Below are 8824 nucleotides of genomic sequence, written 5' to 3' on the forward strand. Positions count from 1 at the left end.
AGAAAAAAGGCAACAATAAAAAAGGATATGGAAATGTCTCCCTTCAATACTATGTTGGAAAATTTGGTTAGCCCGAAACAAATGCATTTTCAAAGAACAAAAGCCAAATCTAGGCAAGATCTTAGCCAAAACTTGGGGCCAAGTTGCAGAGATAATCAATACAAATAGAATCTCAAAAATGGACCAGAATAATTTACAACAAGAAGAGAAAGATTGGTACAGTAAAGCAATGTTAGAAAACAAAGAAAAAGCAACAGTTACAGCAAATAATAAAGAATCCCACACAAACAAGAATTGGAAATTAACATTTGAGGACAAATAATTTGCAGAATGGATAAAAGAACAGAAGAGACACATTCTCTTTTTTGACGGAGCTGCAAAAAATAACCCAGGAAAAGCAGGGGCAAGAGGAGTTATACTAGACCCAAATGGACAAAAAATAATAACCTATGAATGGAGCCTAGGAGAAATGACAAACAACAGGGCTGAAGCATACAACCTTCTCTTAGGCACAAGGCTTTAAAACAAAAATGCATTCAAAATCCCTATTATAATAGGGGACTCTGCTATCAAAATAGCCGCTCTGGATGCCAATAAGGACTTCAAAAGCATAGCCATCAATAAAATCTATCAAAGGATCAAAGCAAGTTTCGAAAGTCTGGGAAATATAACCTTAAAGCACATCCTGAGAAACCAAAATAAGGATGCGGATAGCCATGCCAACAAAGCAGTTGACAAACCAGTGGGCATAGTCAAAGAGAACAATGAAGTTTATGAAGAAAGTATCCCTTGATCCCCTCTCACAGTATAAATAACGAGAATGTATATCATGATCCACATGTATCATTATAGGGTCCCAGGCAACCCAAGACAGTTTGGCAATCAATAGTAGCAGGTTTATTCTCAACAGAGACCGATAATTCAGGACAAGAAACCACAAATCAATGAAGAAAGGCCGCAAAGTATAAGTGCGAAGATTGATGAAGAATCATCGCACAGGTATCGTGGGATTCTGGAGATCAATGGTCGAGGTCTGACTTCATTTGCATCGGAAAAGGATCTTGGCAATGCCACTGCAGCCGTCGATGGTGGCAAATCAATGACATTCATGCATATTAAATCTTTATATTGTCTCGACATTCTTCATCTGTTTTAATCATAGTTTCCCATATGCCTAATCTCTTTTAATTTCCGAGCCCAAAATAAAATTTGCACCACCAATATCCTTCATGTCAAATTTAGAGAACAATTGATTTTTCACTTCATTAATGATTTCTCTGTCATTTCCAATCGGCAACATATGATCCACATATAAGACCAACTAAATAACATGGTCACAAACTAATTTGAAATACACACAATGATCTACTTTGCTTCTTGTAAATCCAAGTCCTAATATATAAGTATCAAATTTTTTATACCACATCCTTGGTGATTGATTTAACCCATACAGGGACTTTTTCGGGTGTGCATGCTAGCTATTTATTTCCTTCATAACAAATCCTTCAGAATTCTTCATGTAGATTTTTTCATCCGTATCCAAAATCAAAGCAGCAGTAACAGATAAAATAAATATAATATAAGTTAACTTGGCAACAAGAGAAAAAATATCTCCAAAGTCAATTCCCTCTACCTAGAAAACCTTTTGCTACTAATCGAGTTTTGTATTTCTCCCCTCTACCTTCTGCATTTAGTTTCCTTTTAAACACCCATTTGTTGCTAATGGAATTTCTTGCAACTAGTAACTTCAGTAAGTCCCCAGCTTCATTCTTGTCCAAGGCTGTCATTTCTTCAACCATGCCATTTTTTCTATAGTTTTCCATCCTCTAAATCCACTACCTCCCTAGAAATTCTAGGAGCATAATCAATAATAAACAAAGCAAAATTTGAATGAAAATTAGGTGGAGTATACATCTTTGGTTTCTTTATTTTCCAAATCGATCTCCTTATTGTCGAAGTATGTGGTTCTTCTTCCTCTGATTCATGTTCTTTTGTAAATTATGATTCATCTTCCTTCAATTCAAACTTTGTATTCTATAGTTATTTCTCCCTTTGTAGGACTTCCCGTTTGAAAACATCTTTGATTTCTCTAAATACCACATCTCTACTATATACAACCTTCTTAAAAGTTTGGGTTCCAAAGCTTATAACTTTTCAAACCATCTTTATATCCAATAAAGATACACTTTCAGCTTTCTTATCTAGATTACTCCTATTATCCTTTGGAATGTGTACATAAGCATCACAACCAAATACCCCAAGATGTTTAAGAGAAGGTTTCTTACCAACCCATACCTTATGTGGAATCTTGTCATCCAATGTTGATGAAGGTGATCTATTTACTAAATAACACATAATTTCCACTTCCTCTGCCCAAAATCCATATCATAACACAATGCCATTGAGTGTGCTCCTTGCTTTCTCCATCAAGTGAATGGAGTAGTGTTCTATCTTTTTATACCAAACTTCTTATAGAATATTTCAAATTCATTCCCACATAAATTTGCACCGTTATTTTTCCTTAGCACCTTAATTTTCTTCTCTTTTAGAGTTTCCACAATAGCCTTAAACTCTTTGAACTTGTGAAAGACTTCATATTTCTTCATAAGGAAATAAATATGTGTATTCATCAAAAATTTAGATATAAATAAAACATAGTACACAAATTTTCTTAGTGAAGGAACTAACACAGGTCCAAAAACATCATTGTGCACCAACTGTAATATTCCCTATACCCTTATAGCACCGGAGGAGTATCTTACTTGATTCTACTCCCCATATAAATAATGTTCACAAAAATTAAAATCCATAGAGCAATTAAACATACCTGCTACCATATCATTATCATGCAATACTCGAAGACCCTACTCTCCTCTATATCCTAGTATTTGATGCCACAACAGAGCTTTTTCTCCATAGACCATAGGAATTTTTCCTTCTTCATCTTGACTCTTAGGAACAACAAAACTATTGCACCCATTACAAATAGTTTTTTCCAGCAACTTATATAGAGTCACAATTTGAACTCCTCTTAACAATACCATTTCTCCTCGAACCATCTTACATGTATCATTTTCAAACATTAATTTTAAACTTTCATTGTTCATCTTTCTTAAAAAAATCAAATTTCTTGTCAATGCTAGGATGTGTAGAACACCAAGTCGTATTCTAATCCTTCTACCCATGAGCTTCAACTTGACTTTTTCGCAAACTATTATTCTGGATGTTGGGTCATCTCCTAAGAAAACATCACTGCCATCATATCTTTCATACTCGCAAAACTACTCCCTGTGAGGAGTCATATGAAAGGATGTACCTGAGTCCACTAACCATGCCTCATGGTATACATGTGTACTTGAAAAATCCAAGCACATCCCCTCCTTCATCTAAGGAGGTTTTTTCTTCTACAAAAGGAGCACCTTCAAATCCATCCCCTTTCTCAGTAATTTTAGATCTATAATATTTTTTCTAATTCCATTCTTTTCCACATCTCCAACATACCTTAACAAATTTTTATGAAGATTTAGATCTTCCTCTAGATTTAGATCGCACCCTGGAGGAAATATTTTTATTTATATTTTGGGATTATCCTCTTACAGAAAAGTAATATGTTCTAACTTTCCATGTTTTTTGGTCCCATCTTCTCCAATAACAAGAATGAGACTATGTCCATGGGATCTTGGATAGACGGTGATCGGGTGCTTTGTTAAGGCACTCCTTGATGTGAAGTCAATGATTCAATTCTCCGCCCTAATCGGGGTGAAATATTGGACATGATGAGGATGTAGTCCTGCCAAGCTTACAAAAAAAAACAAGAATGAGACTATTTTATCAAAACTCAAATTAGTTGCATTACTACATATGGAAACAACTAGACCATTCGACAAGCCTTGTAATGAAGTAAACAAACTTATACATTTATCTTCATTTGAAATCTTAATATCAATATATAATAATTGACTTATCACAGTATTGAAGGCATTAAGATGCTCTATCATAGAGTCTCCATCCTTCATCCTCATGTTATACAACAATTTTGATGAGAACAATTTGCCCACTAGGACTTAGACTGATACAAAGCCCCTAACTTGTTCCGCAAAGCCTTTTTTGTAGCTTCCCCTGAAACATTTAGTGATATTGAATCTAAGAGGCAATCAAATTGTGCTCTTTTCCTTTTGATCCAATTTGGTACAATATTCTATTAACATCTTCGTCGATGCAAAACTTGGATCCACAACAACACATTGATCTCTATCCACCAACAAATATTCCAATTTTAGCTTCCATGGCTCAAAAATATACCACTGAATTTTTCGATCTCTATCTTTGAACTACTTGTTATTTATTTTCACCACAAAAATCGCTTCTGTAAATCTCCCACTATAGCAGGGTCTACCATAGGCCCTAGACAAACCCCTTAGCCACAAAGCCATTCCCTTGAAGTCAAAATTGCTCTAATACCAAATGTAGGTTTTAACCTTATACAAATAATTGCTACAAACAAATTGTTAATAAGATAGAAAAGATGCCATAGAAAACACAAATATTTTATCCTAGAAACCCAAACCAAGAAAGAAAACAACATTTTTTCAATATATATATATATATATATATATATATAGAGAGAGAGAGAGAGAGAGAGAGAGAGAGAGAGAGAGACCAATTGAGTTTAGCTTGGGGGGTTGAGTAGAATCATTGTGATTCTCCCCACATAAGTTCAAGTCTCATTATTTGACATGTTGTAGCTTTGGAATAAAGTAACTATGTTGCACTCTTAAGTGCACCTATAATGTGGGTTGGTCAAGTACCAGCAACCTCTCTCTTGCCTTCGGTTTGAGAGGGAGGTTGATTTCTTTCCTCAGATGGTCCCCAATGCCCAAAATTTGTTCCTTGAAAAACACATGCGCGCACACACACACACATAGTAGAATCCAATTATAGTCCCTTAACAGACACTAAAAAACTAGGGGCTAAAAAAAAACTACTATACACGAAAATCATGTGTTGAAAATTACCAAATCGAACGCAAAAACTCCACCCAAAAAAAATTGTGGCAACCCCAAACTCCATGTGACCCCCTTGTTTTACCTAGCACAACTCGCAACGCGTGGGGATAGTCATGAAAATAATATAACACATACCCAACAAAGGCAATTGCAAAATACCATGTTGAACAATCGAGACCAACAACATTGGCTTAAGTACCCAACCCAAGAACAATAACATTTGCTTAAGCACCTAACCCTCTATTTGAGGGTGGTGATTTGTATATGGGTTTAGTGCCTTCCCCTTCTATGTAAATAGACACTATTAAAAATCCCTCTTAAAGGAAACAATGTCATGAATCAAACAATTTAGATCAAAAGAAAGAAACATTGTCTACACCTAGTGCACAAACAACAAGGGGTCTAGATTCAACTCTTCTATTAGTTGTAACCTCCTCAATCAGAAAGATGATTAAAAGAAAAAAGGGGTAAAAGGAAATCTCATTGTATCTTTGGATTAACAACCACCTACTTTTAAATCCCAATGTATATCTCTAGAAGTTGTAAGCAATGTCAACTACTAGCCTTGATTAGTCACTTGTGCATATTTTCTCATAACTTACATATTTTCTATATTTATAGATATTCAAATAAGAACATAATATTTGGTGTGCCTTTGTTTACCAAAGAAATCACATGAACAAAAGAAAAAGTACCCATTAGACAAGTACTATTATTAATGCAAAATGAGAAAAACCCAAAAGCAAAGATAATGGGCATAAAAATGGGGAGAGTGGAGTTGGGCACAACAGAGTTGTGGTCCTCTGTGACCCTAAAGGAAGGAAAGAGATTGAATATGCTTTGGGACTTGGTAGGTACTACCAAAACTGATGAGGCAAAATCTCTAGTTTTACTATGAGGCCTCACTATTTTAATAATCAAAGTGCATAAAATCACAATGCTTGGCAACTCCATGATTATCATAAGATCCCTTTGCTATTGAACAATCTCATCCTATCTTTATCTTTCTAAATTTTATATCGAGTGATATATGGGGGGGGGGGTAATTTTACGCAATAGAGTTCTACCATGTCCTCTACTACCTTAACACAAAGGTGGATAAACAAGTAAGCAAGGGGGTCCAACTAGGTGAAGTAACACTATGCAAAAGGAGGGGGCACTCTAAGAACCATGTATCCCCCACCATGAATTCCATTAAAAAGAGACCACAAAAGAAACATGTGTCCCAACACGTGGATGATAAGAAGAAAATTAAACATTAGCCACCATCTTACCTCATTCACAACATGCTCCATTCGCACCAGCACAATGATGAGAGTTACAATGGCAAAGACAAATCCTACATGTGAGATGAAGTAGTTGTTTGAGGGTTTAATTCAAGGTATTAAAGATGTGGAGGATATTGTTTACCCACATGGAAAGAGCCTAGCATCTCAACCAAACATGTGTATTGTGTTTATGGGTATCCCTCATCCCCATGTGCATGTATCCATGGCATGCAGCCTAAAAGTATTGAAAAAAGGACTAAAGCAATGTCTAACAGGCATGATAGAAATAATTAAAATGTGACAAATTCAAGCCAATAATGGAACTATTGGAAATAAGGGTTCAAGTGTTGATTTAAGGACAATAATAGGGTTCAAGATCAATGTACCATAAACACTAGTGAACATATTCTTAATTTAAGTGAATGAGAAGAGGATCTTGGGCCCTCCAGACAATTTTTAGGGGAACACATATACAAGTGGCCTCAATCATTTTGTAGTAGAGCGCATAGTGGTACACCTCAACCTCCCTCATATTGCATTCGTGGTGTCTCCTCAACCTTGTAGAATGGACAACTTGGACTCAACTTCCTATGGTTTACCCACTACCTCCATGGAACATGGTGTTGTATAACCTTATACACGGAGTTAGAGCCTCGATTGACTAATTATCAATGCTAATAATGCAACTATGCAACATGAAGACTCAACGACACAAATGGATCGAGATGTTGATGCCCATTTTGAACTAAATTAGTTTTATTTCATGTTTTTATTTTAGATATATTGTCATTCTTTAATTAGGACAATGTATTTAATAATACACCTACAGTGTTGTCATCAAGTGCTTTTGGACAAAAAGTTTTAATGATGTTGATGCCCATTTTGAACTAAATTAGTTTTATTTCATGTTTTTAGACGTATTGTCATTCTTTAATTAGGACGAAGTATTTAACAATACACCTATAGTGTTGTCATCAAGCACTTTTGGACAAAAAGTTTTAATCATATTTCAATAGAACATATGTAGTGGAAGACTAAACTATTGAAAATGATTTTAACACATTTTTATCACATTTATATAATTTTATAACATTGCATTGAAATATTATTTTTAAACGTTTTACACATTGATAATAATATAAGAATGAGTGTGCCTAATGGTTAAGAGCATGTGTTTCCTCCTAAGAGGTCTCGGGTTCAAAACCAGAGGGGGGTAGAGGATGTATGCCTTTGTAGACTTACCAATCAAATCATTGCGTGGAGGTGGGTCTCTTGTCCCACAAACAAGGGGATCTCATACAACAATTTGGTGTCTGGCTTGGTCGTGACCTTAAAATTGGATAATAATAATATAAGAATGAAATCTTTATAAGTAATATAAGAATGAATGTAACTTTTATTGCATTTATATTTCAAAATATTTTAAAAATTAAATTTAAATCAATATAATAATGAATAAATAAAGGTGTAGTCTAATTTATAGACGAAATCGTTTTTTACACCGAAATTTGGTGTTACCATTTCAAGCAAGAATGTGATTTTTTGTTATTTAAAATACGTCTTTGAATGCATAAATGTATTCAACGCCCTGAAAAACCCTTAGGGCACTAGAATTTTACAAATTAAACAACTTAAACTCAAATTTTTAAAAATATTTGTCAGATTTTAGTTAAAATTAAACAGAAAAAAATGTTGTGGAAAAAAGGCCATTTCATCTATAAGTTAGACTACCCCATAAATAACCAATTAGGTTTAGTTTGATTGGTTGGGAAAGATGGTGTTATCCTCCCTACCCTTGTTTAAATTGAGAGTGGATAATTTGTAGATCATAATTCTCGACAAGTGTGAATTTTTAAAGATGATGTTACCATAAGAACTTGTTTTTTTTCAATTGTTTTATATAGTATATACATGTTCATTTTGAACCATATATAATATGTATATAGTTGACATTGAAATATTTTATTTTTATTTTTTTTCTACAATGGAAAAAACTATCATAAATTAGTTGTCAAACCAAAGTGGAGACAGTCACCATGGCTAGTATTCATGAATGCAGGCTAACTCATTACGGTTATTCAAAGAAAACACACCACCTGGAATTACCCAGTGGTGGTCCATAATGGGGCAGGCTTTCACTTCTGCCAAATGCTTCTAGGTATTGGCCCATTAATTTGTTTCCTTGCGTCCGAGAAAGGACTCTTAGCCAAGTAAAAACAGTGTTAACACATTCTCCATGCCCAATTGAAATATTTTATTTATAAACCACATTCTCCACATTACAATGAATTTTTATTATTAATATATTTTTAAATGCACATCAATATTACTTAACCATGTATATTGAAACATTTTATTTGACTCACGTTGAATTCTTTTATTATTATTAATATTTTTTAAAGTCACATATTCATTTTATATTAAAGATTGAATGAAATACACATCTCTTGTTATTACTATTAGAAAGCAATTGATTTTTTTACTTTCTATTACTTCTTTACATTGAAATATTTTGTTATAGTCAACATTAAAATAATCTTTTTGGTTATA

Source organism: Pinus tabuliformis, chromosome 5_2 (genome assembly GCF_031772625.1).
Source record: "Pinus tabuliformis cultivar Carrire ecotype Pingquan chromosome 5_2, CPIR1, whole genome shotgun sequence".
Taxonomy (NCBI): domain Eukaryota; kingdom Viridiplantae; phylum Streptophyta; class Pinopsida; order Pinales; family Pinaceae; genus Pinus; species Pinus tabuliformis.